Below are 18259 nucleotides of genomic sequence, written 5' to 3' on the forward strand. Positions count from 1 at the left end.
TTAGTCAGCCCTGCCATTTGGGAGTTTGAAAGTAGACACGTGTTCTAGAATGTTCTACTACATCAGGGTAAAAAGCTGCACTGACCAAAGCTGAGCTTTTAAAACATCACCCTGGTCCAGTGGTGTCTCTACCTGCTCTGCAAGGCCTTTGCCGGCCTCAGAATAGATTGGATAACCTTGAATTTCAGGTGTTTGGAAATTCCAGCTGAAACCTGCCTTTCATGCTGCTCACACAAGCACCAGGTCCCCTGAACTGGTACTGAGACCTGTGGTTCCTCTTTTTGTGTGTGTTGAGTAACATGAAACTTGGCAGTGGTCAAGGGCACTAAAGTTCAAGTACAAATTCTAATATAAATCTAAGCAGTCTCATTTGCTTCAGGACTCTGAAGTTCTCTAATGCTTTCTGCAAGTATGCAGCTTGTTTTCCTGGCCTGCTTCTTGGAATCCATTTGAGCGGCAGTGAGATTAAAACAGTACCGTTTCCCCTCGTGTTGGCAGAAAGGCACAGCCTGAATTCCTGGCCTTAGGCTTCAGTCTCACCCTTACATTTTACTTTGGCAGTAAGACACGATTCCTCACTCAACTTCAGCTCTGAAACTAAACTCTATCACGGACACCTTCCAAAGCGGGTTCCTGCTAAGTCCATGTGGGCTGGGGTGCTGCCCACACCTGGGAGCACCTGGCAGCTGGGGAGAATCAGGGAGGAAAGATGCTGGGGCCCTGCTATGTGCTGACAGATGTGGCTTGGTGTTCGAGTTCTCCCCTCTCCGCACCCCACCTGATTTTTTTCCCCAGGGATTTGAGTCACTGCAAGCTGTGTATAAACCCATGTTTTGTGGTGACATACTAATAATCACATCGCATTAATAATCACAGTGCCCCAAATCTGCTTATCCTTCTGCCTCCCTTCGAGCACTAGCTCCTTCCCTTCATGGTAGGTTGGGATTTTAACTAGCACTGCTTTGTTAACTTTGGGAAATGGTGCCACTCGAGAGTGACTTCCTCAGTTTAGGAATACCTTCTTTCTAGTGAACTTGCAAGTACTGCTGCCTGGTTTCGGGATGCTCCTAGATTCTGGGCTCAGATATATTGCTAGTTATCCACCTGTGGGAAGAGACCCTGTAGCTCCCCAGGGCCATGATTTCCTGGGTATCACTCTGGGGCTCTCTCTGAAGGAGAACCCTTTGGTTGGATTCTGTAAGGTGAAGGACTCCTGTTTGCCAGGGTTGGAGTCCGATCCTTAATCTGGCAGAGACCAGGATGTCGCAGCTCCTTCTGGAACCTACTGAAGTTTAGCCAATTACTTTCAGAGGACCAAGGGAGGATGGGTTTTAAAAGACCTGGCAACTTTTCAGGATTACTTGTGGAGACTCCTGAAGGTGAGGATCAGGAAAGAAAATGTGTTTTTGTTTTTGTTTTGTTTTGGTGAGTTTTCAATCTTGTTTACCTATCACTTTTTCAAAAATAGTTTAAGTGTAAGCTAAAGAAAATGCTTGGAGGTTTGCCTAGGCTGGTGAGAGTTGGTAAAAATTGTCATGTGTGTTTGTATAGGAAGGTGAGAAGATGGTCCACTAAAGAGGAAGTCATTAAATAATATGGATATATGGGTGTTTTAAAGCTCAAGTCATCTGGTCTCTACCCCCTCAAAGGATTACAAAAAATAGCTGCTTTAGGAAAATTAAGAGTATTTATCCAGTCATTTCCAAATTAATAAAGATGAAAAGTAAGATACTCATTAGACTGAATTGGAAACATTTTGTTATTCTTGATTTGCCTTTGAAATACAAAGTTCTTAGTGATGCCTACAATATGTGAGGCTTCCTCTTTGGTGTGATGTCACTGACCTTCTTATGTGATGAAGGTGAAATCACTTGTCAATGCAAACTGTATTAGAAGTTGATGAAATAAAGCTTTGAGTTTGAGAAATAAAGATATATTTAAAAAAAACCCCAAAACCTCGCCTGTTATGGTCATTTCTCCATGTCTCCTCAACAGTGAACTTGTTTTAGGTTTCAGGAAACATGTGTCATGGTGGGGTGGGGGAAGGGTCAGTTAATAACATTCTCAGCCTTAGATATTTCTCTGAGAGATGGTGCTTTCTCTGAGGGAAGAGGTGTGTGCTCACCTTAAGGACCGTAATTCCCTTCACATCTGGGCTCTTCTCCAAGGTGCCCGACTGATTTAAACTGAGTTGCATTTATTGACCCCAGTCTCTTGGCTAATGCCTACATGAGGGGTATAGTCCTGGAATCTACCTTCGCTGGCATCTTGTTTGATTTGGCATTAAAGACTAGGTTCTCTTGACCTTGATCTTGGCCCCAAACCCATTTTCAATAAGAGAACCACAATAATTCAGCCTTCCTATATCCAACCGCTACCATGGCTTCTTCATGTTTTAGAAGTATGGAAGTGATTCTGGATCTAAAACTGCTCAGGAAGGTTGGAGGGACTTTTCCTCTTCTCCCTCTGCCATCACAAGAATTGGGATGGAAACTCTTCCATCTTAGGTTTGCCTCCCAGCCCACTGTGGGGTCCTTTCCCTCCTTGGTACCGCGTATTCCTTCTGAAATGCCCCTTGACTTCGGCCTTTTTGGTACTGCCTTCAGCTCCCGCCTGGGCCACTTCCTGAGTCTTGTCACTTGTCTCCCCTCCGTTTGTCTTGATCCACCCGAGGGCTCTTTCTAAAACAGACGTGCCTCTGCCCCTCGCATGCATTTCAACCTGTTTAAGACCCTGCGATGCAATGGCACCTGTTGGACTTCAGCACACACACGGAGTCCTGCAGGGCCAGCCCCAGCCTACCTTGGCAGCCCTTTCCGCCTCTGCTGGGCAGGTTTGCTTTCAGCATCGGAGTGCACATTTCATCCCATGTAGCCCAGCACGCATTCGGGCCTCTTGGGGCTCTGGACGGAGCTGCCCCATGCCGGGCTTCCCCCGCCCACTGTTTCTGTTGGTGGGCTGACAGGGTTGCATCACTCCTTCCCTGCGATCGCAAACACCTGTCCATTTCATTCCCCCACTGACTGCCTCCCACACAACTGGAGGCAATCTGGTGCCTCGGATGTTGAACCCGGGGTTTTCATCCCTGGAGGACTTGGCCTGAGGCCGTAGCTGCGACAAGGCTGAGTCCTGGATGTGAACCTGGCTGTGTTGTAATGCTACCCTCCAGCGCCAGAAAACGCGGGAGTCCGGGCATCGTCCGGACCAATATTTACACGCAACACACTGTGTGTGGGAAGCGGGGGTGTTCAGTTCCCCGGAATGAGCAGTCATGTCCTCGACACTGTAACACTATTGGTCACCAGCTCTTGACCTCCTGAACACAGTCAGTACCTGCTGCTGCAGTCTTCGCACTCTGCTGTGTTCTTCCTCACTCCCCATCCCCCAGCACCCCTGTAGGTCGACCTTCTGGTGTTTTCGTGGAACGTTTCTTGTGTGGCCTCCAAGCGATGGTTGGCTCAGCGCTGGTGTGGTGTTTCCATCACTGCCTTGGACAATGAGTGGGGAATGTTGTTCCCCTCACTTGGGTAGGATAATAACATACTTAGCTGCAATTTGGGGTTAATGTCTATTGGAAGATGCTAGGAGCATTAATGGAGTCCGAGAGGGTTGAGCACACAACCTTTGGGAGAAGCCAAGGCCAAAACTCCTTTCAGGAGTCTGGGTCTCAGGTAGGTCGTTCCTCACCTAGCTCGAGCTGACCCAGCCCACGTGTTTGGGCCATGATGACACCACGGGCCTGTTGACTCCAGGGCTCACTCCTCAAAGCAAATCACCGGCTGCTTTTCACTGTGGGAAGTTTCTTAAAAGTGGTCCCAGAGGAAGGCAGGAGAAGCGAGTCACCTGCCTTCTTTCAGATGCCCACCTGGGAGGGAGGGAGGAGTCTGGGGTGGGGTGTGTGTGAGGGAGAGGGACCGTGACAGCACCGAGGTGACTCCGCTCTGACTCTCCTAAACCATCTAACTCCATCCACTGCGGGCAGCGTGTGAGCCTTTGGCCTGGGAGTCTGCTGGAAACCAAAACCATGAGAAAACTGAGTGACCGTCGCTCACATTTGGCTTTAGGACTTACCAAGCACACAGTACAGAAATGTCAGCTTGTGGACCTCAAGAACGTGGGAGGGGGATCGTATTCCCACTTTACAGACAAGGAGTGGGGGAGCTCTGAGCACCCTCGAGCGGCCCAAGGGGACCTATGCTGTGAGAGGTAGAGCCTTGGCTCCAAGACCTGACTCCCAGGCCCCTGACCTCCCCACTCTTAGGCACCCCGAAGGCGCTCCATAAACTGCCAATCACAGTGCAGATGTGAATTGTGACGCCACCCCCCTCCCAAGGGCCGGAGAGGTGTTGAGTTGCCTGGGAATAGATTGGCTTCCACTCTCACAGGAAAGGAGTCCCGTGGACAGGCCTGCAGCGTTTCTCAGACAGCCCTGCCTTTGTGAATGGGGTGGGCAGGAGACTAACTGCAGGCTCGCAAACACATTTAGGGGATATCACGGAGAGCCAGGTCTTGTGCTCAGGGATGGGACGGCTAAGCTTACAGGGGAAAGAAAATGTCACGCACCTGGAAGAGCCGGAGCCAGGCCAGGGGCATCTGCCTTCAGGGCTCAAGCTTTTAGCTGCTGTATGATATGCTATCCTGCTTTCAATGCATATTTTTCAGGGTAGCACCTGGAAAAGACACCTGGGAACGAGTATCCCACCTTCCAACGGGAACAGCTCCAGGGTCCATGGCGAGTAAGCAGCATATGAAATGGGGGCCCAAAGGACGGATTCGTTAAAAGCAAAAATTAAGCCAGCTGATTGAGTTCAAATAGGGTGCCCGTATTGGGTTGTGGCTGGCATAAAATTTTAAATTCCAATTGAAATGGAAATGAATCTCCTTATACAAGAAGTTACTTGGTAGAGAGGTATTTAAGGACCTGCACCTGGAGGGTTGGGGAGCACAGGAGGACTTATAGACAGCAGGAAACCAGCTCCCCCACAGCGATGGGACAATGAAACTGAGAAGGGAGGGGACTCTGGAAACTAATAGCAAAACCTGAAAGTGGTTCCTGGAGTCAAACACCTGTAGATTTTTATGCTCTAAATATAGTGGAAGTTGGGTCATCTTACCCTTAAGTAAACACTACAGCTAGGCAAAGACTTCAGAAAGAATCTTGACGTTGGCTCATGGTAGTTGGAGGCTGGGGGAGGCAATGTGGGACAGCTGGGTAAGGCCCCCGCCACCCCCATAGGTCCACTCCATGTATCTGATGGTCCTGGTCCTTCTCTTCCCTCTCCTGGTGGTAAGGGATCCGTTTCCTTGGCCTTCACATGATTAGGACCGGAGAAGAGTCCCTCTCCCTCTGGCATGGGGAGCGGGAGCAGCTTTTCAGCAGGCTTCGTTTCCATCCTCCTTCGGCTGCTACTGAGAGGAAAATGATTCCTTCTTTGCCTTTTGAATTTTGGCCACGGCTGAACCGGGCCCAGCCCCTATTTCAGGAAATGTCACACCAGAGGCCCGTTGTCCAAGTCCTCAGCCCCATGGGGGGATGCTTCCGGCCTCCTGCCTGAATGCCAGTTCTGGACCCAGCGGGGTGCGTGGGAACTGCGGAGAGGAGCTCCAGAGAGGCAGAAGGGCAGTGGGACAAGAGCTTTGGAGTCAGACCCAGCCTGTGCCTTGTCCTCTCCTGTGCTCTCCTAAACCGCTGTCAGCCCAGCTGTCCACATAGGGAGATGCAGGTGTTGGTGATGTTGACCTTGGAGTGGCCGAGAATTAGAGACACAAGGTACTTGACATCAAGCCCCAAGCCCAGCAGCAGTGTCCAGAGATGCTATCTGTTCCTCGATATTGTCTGCCCTCCAAGAGTTTCCAGTTTGCCTGGGGAACTAAGAGATGCTGTGTGGCATTTACAGCACTAATGTATGTGTGCCGTGCATTCTTTGGCTCTATGGGATACCAAGAAGTGAGTTGTAACACTAGCTACACTTTACTGAAACCTACACAGCCGGCTTAGGGTGTCTCTTATACTATCGTTAATGCTCATGACATTTCTACCAGGCAAGTAGCAGGCGTCTCTCCCCCTACCCCATGGGACAGATGAGGAACCAAGGCTCAGAAAGGTTGAGCAACATGCTGCAGCCCACACAGCCACAGAGTGGTCTGTCAGCCCAGGCCAAACCACTTTGATACCTGGAGCCAAGATGGTGGTGGACCATGCCCCGCTGCTGGGCTGGGAGCCTGGGGCAGCGGCCAGCACTCTGTCCTGGCAGGCTGCCCCATTGCCCATCGGCCCATGTGTTACAATATCATCACAATTCCCACTAGACAACCAGCTAGCCTCATTCCCGAGGTGTTTCCGGCTCACACAGTTCCCCAGAACTCCAGAAATACTCCTCCCAGCCCTGTGCCTGGGAGGGGTGAATAGGGAATGAAAGGTGCTGTTTTGGAGAGCTGGCATGAACTCACTGTACAATGACGTCATTTTGTCCTTTCCCAGAACAACTTCCCTGTCCCAGGAATTAGAACCTACATATGCTGCAAAGCCCCAGAACCCTCCTGCTGCAGTGCGGCGGGCTCTTTTGTAAATGTGTGACCTGCTGGTTTTGCTGGGATGTGCACATTTCCAATAATGGTGATGATAAACAAAGAGGACTTTGCATGGAAGGGGCGTTTCCTCTCTCCAAAGCTGCTGTTTCAGATGTTCCTCCACAGCCCGGGCCCCGGGGCTGTCCCACCCCCATCCCTCACTGGGGGCTACTCCTCCAGACCCAGCACCAAGCAGCCCTGGGGGAAAGGGCAGAAACCGGGACTCTCCCTGCTTGGGATTTCCCATGCTCACATTCCGGTGCACAGCTGAGTTCTCTCTGCCCCACAAGTGCCTCCTCCCGAAGAGCATTCAGTGACTTCCAGCAAGGTCAGCAGCCAGGACCTGTGGGGAGAGAGGTAGTGAGACACGCACAGCCATTTGAGATCAACTTGGGCAAGTTTCTGATCCGGCCGTCGTAGAAACTGACTGGATAAGTAACTTCTTGGGGGAATTATGAGGCTCTTAATAGCTCAAGGGTCAGCAATCTTTTTCTATAAAGGGCCAAATAGATAATAGTTTAGTCTCTCTCACAACCATTTAACTCTGCTGTTGCCACCCAAAAAACCCAGAACAAAGCCAAACAAAAAACCAGCGAGAGTTAATACCGTGTTCCAATAAAACTTTGTTTATAAACACTGAAATTTGCATTTAATATAATTTTGATGCATCCTGAAATATCATTATGTTGATTTCCCCTTAACCACTTAAAATGTAAAATCCATTCTTACTTGCTGGCTTTTTGGAAAACAGGCGACAGGAGAGATTTGACCTGCCAGCTCCGGTTTGTGAACCCTTGTCCTAGGTGCAGGTTGTCTCACAGCAAAACACTCTTCCTCTTTTTCTCACCCCAACCCACACGTGTCTTTCAAACAGGTGGTACTGCAGACGGGCCGTCTTGTTACCTTTTTGCCAGCTCCCTCCACCCTTTCTCGTCATGGTCTGGCTGTGGTTGCCTGTTGCACCTGCTAGCATGACCGGCTGTCATCACGACTGTGAAACTGCCTGGAGGTTCTAGCCACATGCGGATCACTGCCCTCCGGCCCCAGGTCATCCTCTTGGCCCACCTCCCACCATACCTCTCATCCATCGGGGGAAGTGCCTCTCCTTAGCAGAGTCACAATTTCTTCTGTGTTCCCAGAGAAGGGTGACTCCCTCCCTCGGTTCTTCCTAGAGCTCCCAAATGATAGAACTTCTGCTAGGAAGGCTGGTTCTGCTTACGACTCATTCCAAAGAATGTGGAACAGTTTTCTTGGGACTTTCAAGTGGCGCTCATCAGTGTTGAGTCCAATTTATCTTTCTTACCCCTACTCCCCCAAGACCCCAAGGTGCTCCCCTAAGCCTAAGGCAAGCCTTTTGTCCTGGTGTCCTGGGGGCTGATTCCCAGACTCTCAAGACCTTCACCACTTCTCACAGAGGGCCTTGGGACTCTTTGAAAGTGAAGGGGCCAGCTATACCCCAAGTCTGTGTACGTCCAGCAGGGTCTGTCCTACCTCGCTCAGATCTCCCTGCCCCAGAATGCTCAGCGTCTGCCCCTGCAGCAGGCAACAGGCTGTCACAGGTTTGGAGAAATGATGGCCTGACACACCAAATCCTTAAGAAGGGTGGAGGTCCCAAATGAAAAAGAAAAAAAAAATCAATGTTGTCCCTAATGAGTTTAGAAGGGATAGGGAGGGCACTAATGAAATCAGTGTGACTCTGTAGACCATTCAGTCATTTAAGGGGAAGTGGAAGGGACCATATGAGAGAGGCTCAGCCCTGCCAAGAATAAGTCAAGAAGGTTCAAGCTGTGAAAAGAATATCTGAAAGATTCTAGGCTTCACCAAGAAAAATGTGGAGGGATAGCCCCACTCCCTGGGGAGGGAGACAGTGGAACCCGTGATGCCTGGAAACCACAGGCTTGGTTCCTCCTGATTGTCTGTCTTTTCCATTCAGGACAGAGCTGGCAGAGAGAAGGAGATCTGAGTGAGGGGCCAGACAGACTTTGCACTGTCATTTCCCAACACTGTGAGCTTTGGTAGCTTACTTAACCTCTCTGTTTCCTCGACTACAAAAATAAGGATGATAACCTGCGATGGTTAGTATAAGGATTGAAGGAGATAAAGTTAGTGAAAAGAACCGAGCCCTAAGTAGATGGTTAAAAAATGATAGCGTGTGTGTATGTGAATTTAACCAGGACAATTCTTCAGTAAGTTAGTGGTCTTAGTGTGGGTCCTCAGACTGCCTGATTAAAGTCACCTGGGATGCTAGTCAAAAACTTAGGTTCCCAGGATCCCACCCCAAAATTCTATTCAGCAGGTCTGGGGAGGGGCCAGGGAATCACCCTCAGATTATTCTCGTGTGTTCTGAGTTTGGACACCAGAGCAAGGGTTAAGGAGGAGATGTGCCACAGAGCAGGGACAGTCAGAGGCCCCTTAGGAGTTAGAAGGCAGGGTCCTAGCCTCAGAAGATGACATCCCATGGGATCCCATGTCACAGTTTTCAACAAGAAAGCAAGAGGACCAGAAACATCAGACCAACAAGTTAGATGTCTAACTTAGAATGAGTTTGACTTCTTTAAAGGGTTGCCCACACAGATTCAATGAGAGAGACCAATCTGCCTGTCATTTTCTCAGACTTTCACATAGGATAACTAGGAACGGAAATCGCATGGGTTAGCGTTTAGTACACTCTCAACTAAAGATCTGAAACTTACAGTCAGACAACTGTGGGTTTCTTAACTTGGAGATGAGCAATGGATCATGAGAACTTTTTCACTATTTGAAAAGCTGTTATGTGAAAAAGTAAGCTGAGAAGATCTGTGATATCTGTGGAGAGACAGTTGTGTTTTTGTGGTTTTAGCTGACTATTGTTAATATATTGCATTTTTACTTCAGATTTTGAAAACTCGTGTGGGGAGGAACTGGACTGGGTACTGAATAGGAATAAAATCAAGAGGATTTGTGGTTTGTAGAACAAAACGGGGTCTAAGAATTCTGCTCAGAGGGTAGTGGTCAGAGATTTTCACTTCCCATGATAAAATCCCCAGGCTTGATGGTTTAGCTTTGGAAGGAGAGTCCTCCAGCGGGAAGGGTAGGGGACCCAGCGGCTCTTCCTGCCGCTTGCTCAGGAGCCTTTGTCCTAACGGCCTTGCTACTTCCACCTGGGGAAGCCACTCTTCCCCCACGGAGACGCCACCAAGTGCCCCTGGCTTCCCAAAACCAGTCGAGACAAGCTGGATGTTTCAAAAAGACATCTTACTAAAACTTAAAGGAGAACAAAAGGAAAATACATATGGAAAGAACAGAATTCTAAACCTAGAACAATGCAGAGCGACTTAGCTCCTGATGCCCCCCGAGGTAGCTGGCCAGTGCGTGGCTCCAGCTCCTAGACACGGACTCAGGTCTCAGCCTCCCCTAGAGCGGCCCACAGTTGCTGTCACTCCACCTCTGTGACCTCGTGACTCTTCCTGGGGTCGGATCCCAGAATCCAGGAGCGGATTCTCTACAGCTCTTTATCCAGGATCTCCCTTCTCGGGTTTTACATCTGCTGAGAGAATTCTTCGAACACTGCCCTGTTGAGGGGAGACACACCTGCGTCTTCATGGGACACAACCAGCAGTGGCACTCACGAGCCCTGGACCAGACCCATCCCTGAGGTGGCAGCTTCCCGGGGGTCTGCGTTCCCACCTCTCCTCTGTCCGAAGCCCTGCTCCAGTCAAGACCTTCTCTTCTCAAAATCCTGCAGTGGTAACCTGCACTGCAGAACTCAAATCACCTCCCAAGTCTGCCTCCCATTGCCCTGTCCCCAAGGGCCTTCTGGAAGCTTCCACAGTGCTGAGAAGGGAAGCCCAGGTGAGATACTCCCTTAGCTGTAAAACAGTCACCAGTTTCTGGTTCCCTCACACATGGGGAGAGCACTGGCAGGTCACTGGCCCAGAGGCCAGGAGACCATGTCCTCTTCGTGGGGTGTGAGCCTGTGGGACTTCCAGCGAGCCACTGGCCCCCACAAGGCCTCATTTTCTTCGCCTGCAAAATGCAGGTGTTGTACTGGCCCATCACTGGGGTCTTAGCTCACAGCTCCCTGCTGAGCCTACAGCCACAAGGACATTTGTGGCTCAGAAGAGCTGGGAAGGACTCAGGGGAGGCCTGACAGGATGAGAGCCTACCTGGGACTTTTCTCTGAGCACAACCCTCTTGTGAGGAGAAATGGGTCAACTCTATTCAGGTTGGGCATGAGGGGTGCTTACAGCATGCCAGGTAGGGCGCAAGGCATGGGGGACTCAGATGGAGGAAAAGCAGTCAGTCTCTGCCCATGGCCAGTGAGTGGCTCTAGTTCCTAGATGTGGGCTCGTGGACTCCTAGAAACACTGTATAAAACCACACAAATGTCACCCTGTGCATGCATACTGAAATGGGGGTACCATACCCAGGTATCCATTGAAGGGCATGCTGGGAAAAGCCCCTCACGGGAGGTGCCCCGGAGGGAGCTGGACCTTACTGGAGGCACCACGGGGTTTCAGGCACCTGGGGAGCGGGGAGGCAATGGGAAGCCATTGACGGTTCTGGAGCAGGTGAGTGACACAATAAGACGGGAGTATGAGAATAACGGCCATGGTTGCTGTGAGGTGCCCGGAAGCACAGAGCTGAGGCTGCAGAAGACATGGCGGGAGGACGTGGGTCTGGACATGGGCATGGAGCCGTGACACAGCCCTTTGCAAATGTGAGTGTCATCCAACAATGTCAGATTTCATTCTGCAGACCCCTGGGCATGTGGCACATTGGTTTATTTCCATCAGTCACTGCATTTGATCTCCTAGAACCTTCTCCCCCGACCCTTGTGGTTTGGCTTCCTTCTCTGCCTCACCCAAGCCAACCCCAAACCCTTGGCAACCCCCCAGCCCCACCTGAAGTGTGACCAGCCTCAGAACGTGATAGAGCTTCTGATTCCTATTTCACAGGGTCGATGTCTTCTGTCACTCTAAGAATAGTATTCGTAAGAATTTGATGTTTTCTTGTGGTCCTAGTACCTGTTTTTTCCAAGTTCCTCTTCCGTGTTTATGGGTCTTATCCCATCTTCCACTGTAGAGGCTTTCTTCAGAGTGTAGGTGACCCTTGGCTATCCGTTATCACTTTGGAACAAGTCACTTAGACATGAAGGACAAGCTCTGGCCAGGGCACGAAGCTTCCTTATGGGCTTATAGCTGTCTCTGTTTAGGAGATGTCCACGTGGGTCTCTGTGGGCATTTTCTCTGGGGTGGGCCCATCTTCCAAAGAGGAATCTGTCAGCCACACCTGGGTCTGGAGGCATAAGCTTGTCTCACAGCAAGGTGTGTGGACTTTCACTTAATTTCCACTTTCGGAATAGCATCTCAACCATGCCCTTAGCTATCGTTGGTATCCCCGAATCTGGAGCCTTTCCAACCCACCTTCTGCAGAGAGTAAACATCCCATCTTCCACCAATCTGCATGCAGGGCATTTTTCATTTCACACATCATAGTTATCATCTCTAGAGCTTCAGCTTGAGTTTTTTCATATCTCCTACTTCTTAATATAGTCAATCTTTCCTCTGTTTTTTTGAAAACTGGAGTTGAGTTATAATAACATGTTTTGTTGCTTATGTAATTTTTTGAATTACAAGACTTTTTTTTTTTTTTTTTTTTACAATTTGGTTTATTTATGAGAGAGATAGAGAGCAAGTGAGAGAACATGAGCAGAGGGAAGGAGCAGAGGGAAAGGAAGAAGCAGACTGCCCGCTGAGCAGGGAGCCCAGCACGGGGCTCCATCCCAGGACCCCAGGATCATGACCTGAGCCGAAGGCAGGCACTTAACTGACTGACCCACCCAGTCACCTCTGTATTACAAAACTTCTTCTTCTTCTTCTTTTTCTTCTCCTTCTTCTTTTTTACAGCAGCTGAAATTTACAGAAAAACTAAACAGAAGGTACAGAGTTCTCATTTACCCCCTCTCCCTTCCTTGCCCACCCCTACACAGTTTCCTGATTATGAATTAATATCTTCCTAAGTGTGGAATATTTGTTAAAATTGAGTCAATACTGATACTTTTTTCTTATTATTTTTAACTGAAGTCCATAGTTTATATTAAGGCTCACTTGTGTAGTATAACATTCTGTGGATTTTGAGGAATGTATTTCTAGATCACATTAAAAGTATGCTTTGTTTTGTAGTAAACTGCTAAACTGTCTTCTAAGTGGCTGTACCATTTGGCATCATCACCAGCAATGATTGAGCTTTCCGGTTGCTCTATATCCTCGCCGGCATTTGATGCTGTCAGTGTTTTGCATGTTAGTCATTCTAAAAGTATCATAACTTTTTAAATGCTCTTGTCTACCAGTTCAATCATTGATGTCCATTCTCCATCTGATGCCCCTGAATGATAAGGTGTTACACTCTGGCTGGTGGGGCACTGGAGACTGTTCCCAGTCCTTTAGGGCGATTCTTTCCCCCACTCTGAGTAGTTTCCTTATGGGTGTGCACTGCTTAGTACTTAGCTGAAGACCCATGGGGGACCCTCTGCTGATCTCTGGAGCTCCCTCCCTATGTAGCTCTGCGTTCTGATGCTCTGCCCCACACTCTTCCAGATTCCCACCCACATCTTCAAAACTCAGTTCTCTTTGGCTTCCTCCTTCCTGACTAGCAGCCTGGAGACTCTCTCCTGCTGGTGAGCAGAAGCAACCAGGGGCGCTCAGTGCCTTTGTTTCCCATCTCATGGGGATCACACACTGCCTTTCATTGCCTGATGTCCAGTGTCTTTCAGATCTTTTGTCTGGTTTTACATTTTTTTCAGGCAAGAGAGTAAAGATGATCCCTTTTATTTCATCTTGGCTAGAAATGGAAGTCTAAATATTTTTTTGAATGAAACCAATGATCAAGAAAGACAAAACTTTTATTCCTGCAGTGTTCAGAATAGGTAGATTCCACAGAAGTGGGGTCATGGTACAAATCCTACCACACACAACTCTTCAGTGTGTGGTTGGGTTCAACTTCAACGGTGCCACCCAGCAGGCCATGTCCTCTACTCACCGCCTCCCTGAAAATGGGACCACCAATAATAGATCCAGTGAACCAGCAGGAGAAGCTGTGCCTGCTCTCTCCCAAAGGCCAGGAGGCCAGATCTATCTTTGGAAATTGTGGCAAAGTGGGGGATGTATGTTGGGAGCAATGAAATGATGGGAAAAAGAGATCATAACATCAGTGCAGTTTTTCTGATTAAAAAGCTTCATCTGTTGTCATTCAATCTCTTTAAGACAGTGGGTCTTAGTGGGTATTGCTAAGTAGGGAATCTATTTTGGCAATTTAAGAGAGATCGAGCTAACTGAATGACTCCTTGGTCCTTTATCTTTTATCTCTGGTGGCCTTATGGTGCTGTGTCTCTAGGTTATCTGGCAGCTCAAGTGATGGGAGTCACTGGGAGTCAGCTTCTTTCCTACATACCCAAAGATTAGCCCAAGAACACCCACACTTTCAAATTTTTAGCTTTGTGACAGAATTATTTATAAAAGTCATTGCACACTTTCCTGACTTAGTAAGAGTAATGGACTGGCAATACCAATAGCGATAATAATAACACTCAATGAGTCTGGCACAATTTAAAGTGCTTGGCATGTATTAATTTAATCCTCATAGCAGTGTGAAGCATGTAGAAGCATTATCACCGTTCTGTAGGTAAGGAAACATCCAGAGGGAGATTAAATATTTGGCCAACCCACGTGGATTACAGAGTGTAATTTTATTAGTTCTTGGTAACTTGGAGGTATTACTAGGATCATCAAATATTGGACTGTAGCCATCAATGTAGATACATGTATGGAAAGTCCTAGAAGTTTGAGAGCCGACCTGGGGTCCCCTGAAGTTGGGCTCCTTGGAAAAGCGTTTGCTTCATGGGAGCCTACAGAGAGACGAGCTATGGAAGCATCACCTAGAAAATGAAGGTTGGGGGACACTGAGGATTACAGGAGAGTGGAAAACAGGAAACCTTGCCTTTGGGGTAGGGGGAAGCAAGGTGCTGGAGGATACTGAGGTGCACAGATGGTGGTCATGGTGAGCTTGCCCCACACCTGAAGCCTTGTCATGTCCGTTGCTACTTCACTGGATTGGATGAAGCTGATCCCCTGTGTGGACCGGATAACCCTCACAGCTACCAAATCTCCAGGGTGTTCCTTCCCTCAACAATAAAACTGGTAAAAAAACAAAACAAAACTAAACCTACCTAAACTGTAGGTAGGATTGACTTAGATTGACCCAGCTATGTACAGAAAGTGCTTAGCAGAATGTCTGGAATGAAGTAATAACTCCGTAAATGGTCTTAGCTGTTTTTAATAATGAAATTCTGGAGTGAGGCCAAGAAGAACAGTTGCCTTTGGTTATATAATACAGCCTGTCCATGACTTTGAATCTAGTGTCAGAGCCACAATGGGCACGTTTCTCTGGAGGGAGCTTGTTCTCTTAACAGTGAGTGGCTGGGCTAGTGCTGGTGTCCGGTAAGCTCTCCCCTCCTCACCCTGCTGGGCAGCCCATCTGAGTGCGGCCCCTTCCCTTCTGGCTCCCTGGGCCTCGGCTTTCTGTTGCTGGGCTCCGGGCAGTCATATGACCGCTTCTCACTGTGCCCAGCTCACTCTAGCAGGGATCAGGCAGCCTGCACAGTGAAGGACTCCCATGTCAGCAGCTCTGGGAACCAGCAGGTCAGAGAGGAGCCCAGAGGTCTTGAGCTGGAGGCTCCTAGAGGCCCAGCAGCTGACAAACCTAGAATAGGACATCAGAACTAACAGTACATGGCTTAGCTCTGGGGAGTCCAGATTGTCGTGGTTGTGACTGACCCCTGACTCTTCTCCTGTGGCCCAGCTACACACCCTGTCCGGTAGAGACTCCACCTTCTAGAAGACATAGCCCCCACTAGAAATGACCACCAGGTGACCCATGTGACTGGAGTTGGCCCTCGTGCCCCCAAACCAAGCAGCCTTTCCTTAGCACAGAGTCGGCGAGGGTGTAGTTGGAAGGAGTGAGATGTGGAGTGAGGGAGAAGAACTCAGGGCCTCAGGGCCCGGGGCCCAGAGGGAGCCTGAAGGAGGTTGTCTTTGTGAGTAGTCTGGAAGAGAGAATTAAAAAAAAAAAGTAATTTTTGTATTTCTATATCACTTAAGGGAGAATCGATGCCCCAGGAATTTTCTTCCTTCCTCTCGTAGCATCAGAAGCCATTCTTTAAATGAGCTTTCCTGTGTCTGTCCAATGTATATGGCAGCTGGAGGCACAATGTCTCTGCCCCAAATGTGGGGGGCCCAGAGTCCTGTAGGTTGCTTAGCACTCCCTCAGGAAGCCCTCAACTCCCCTTCACAGAGCCCCAAGGACCACACTCCGAAATCCTTAAAAACTTGGGGGATGATGAACTGGGATGGTGTGGAAGCATCAGAGCCCCCCGTAGTAGTGCACGTCTCATGACACCTCATGGTCAGAGCCCTTCTCCCCCCACAGTGTAGCAGTTAATTCTCTAAAAACTCACAAGCTCCACCCATGAACTCCCACTGATTCTGCACTAGGGATTCCAAATGAATGAGTTTTTTTTAAAAGTCCTTTTTGAACCCATGAGATGAGAAGATTTGTACTCCCCTTTTTTTAATTTGGGTAACTACCACCAGGTATAACCAATAAAACCTTGTTAATCCCTTAGAAGTCCCCCCAGAACCTCATATTCTGTTACCTCCCTCCTCCCCAAGGGTGTTGCTGCCCTGACCTTTGGGATACTTTTCCCCTCTTTTCCTTGTGTTTTTATCACCTGTGTACAGACCTCTAAGTGGAGTTGAGTTTTGCCTCGTTTTGAACTTGTTAGAAATGAACTCATAATTTCGTTCATTTAGAACATGCTCCCCTATGCTGTTTTGTCTGCAGTAGATTTTGAATGACAGTTGAATATATCATTCTTAGGTCCTCGAGCAAGTCAATTAACTTCTTTTGAGCCTCAGTTGCCTCACCAAAAACTATGGTTCAGAAGTGTCCTAGAACCTTCTCCAAATTCCTCTCTTATTGCAAAAGAGATAAGTGGAACATGGAGCTCCCAAATCACTGATGAGGATGGAAGAGAAGAGAAGTAAACACATTTTTGTGAGGAATAGCTACCTTTTCATTGAACAGAGAAATGAATGTTATCTTTGGGAGCAAGTGGTTCCAAAAGGAGAGAGATTCTGCCACATAATTGGAATTTTTATTTTTAAAATTCCAGAAGTTGCTTTCTCATTTTGGTAAGTCAGTGAGATCTCTACTACCGTAGGCTGAGTGGACGGCTCTGATGGATAATAACCCCTCAGTCTTCTACCACATCGCTTTTTGGTATCAAGGTGCCATCTAGAAACCATGAAACTTACACATAAAAATTACACATATAGTTTATCGGTTCTTCACCAGTCACTGGAATTTCGTAGAACTGGGATTTTGCTGTAATGGCCCTATTTTACCCACCATCCATGGTCTACCCGCCCCTGAAGCCTCCACCTTTCCTATCTGGCACTACCCCTTGCACCTGTCACCATAAAACCCGGCCCACAGCTTCTTTCTCTGTGCGTTCAGTCCTGGGCAATTGTGAGCTGCTTCTACTTGTCACGGACCATTCCTGGATTTGGTGGGGAAACATCATGGATACACAGAATGCCCAAACAGCTTCTCGACCACATCCTGAGGTCCATCTGCCTCCCTGAGGTCTGCATTGACCTCACCCAGGGTGAACCCTCACGCACTGAGACCAAACATAAGTTCAAGGCATGTACAGATCGTAGTTGACTCTCCCAATGGTTTTCCTGCTGGGTTTGGAGAACATTTTGGGTCGGAGGAGGTTGGGAGTGCTGTACCCCAGTTTAACTGGGCTTGTCTTATGGAAGCCAGCATAGATGTGGTGAATTAAGACTTTTTTTTGAGAGCAGCACTGTCCAGTAGACCTTTTTGCTATGATGGATATGTTCTCTTCAGCTCTGTGCAATGCAGTCGGCATTTAGTATTCCATAAACCACTTAGCACACCAGCCACTTAGCTACTGTGTTTAAGGAGCTGTGTTTTTAATTTAATTGATTTTCATTTCAGTAGCCACATGTGGCTAGCGGTTTTGTTGTCAGACAAGTTCTAGAGTGTTCCTTTCCCATACAGTCTTTTCCTGGATGCATATTGAACTGCATGTTGTCAATACAAAGCAAAAAAACAAAAAACAAAAAACAAAAAACACCTCTCAGTTTCCAAGGTCATCTGTCTCTCTGTTTCTTCAACTACCCTTGACTTCTGCAGGCCGGCTTCTGCTCACCAATGCACAGAAATTGCAGAGACGAGGCCACACATGCTCTCAATATTGCTAAATCCCTGACATCTGACGCTAGGTTATTTCTCTCTTCTCTTACCCTCTAGCTACATTCCTTTGGTCTTTACTGTCTCCCGCACGCCAGGATTTCAGGTGGTGATGAGGAAAAGGATACCGCCCCAGTTCCCCTGTCTTGTGTTACAGTCTGGGTGTTCATTTTATGAATCTGTGACATTCGAACTAGTTGGACCACAACCCAGAAAAATATATTTTAGCTTGCAACCAAGTGTGTAAGTATGTATAGATATAGATAGATGATAGATAAGCAGATAGATATGTAGACAGAATCATAGCAAAAGTTTCAGGGAAAGACATTTACTGAAATTACAGGCAAAATTATAGGTAATATTTTCAATACCA

The sequence above is a fragment of the Enhydra lutris genome, unplaced genomic scaffold (genome assembly GCF_002288905.1).
Source record: "Enhydra lutris kenyoni isolate GAN:26980312 unplaced genomic scaffold, ASM228890v2 scaffoldscaffold9, whole genome shotgun sequence".
Taxonomy (NCBI): domain Eukaryota; kingdom Metazoa; phylum Chordata; class Mammalia; order Carnivora; family Mustelidae; genus Enhydra; species Enhydra lutris.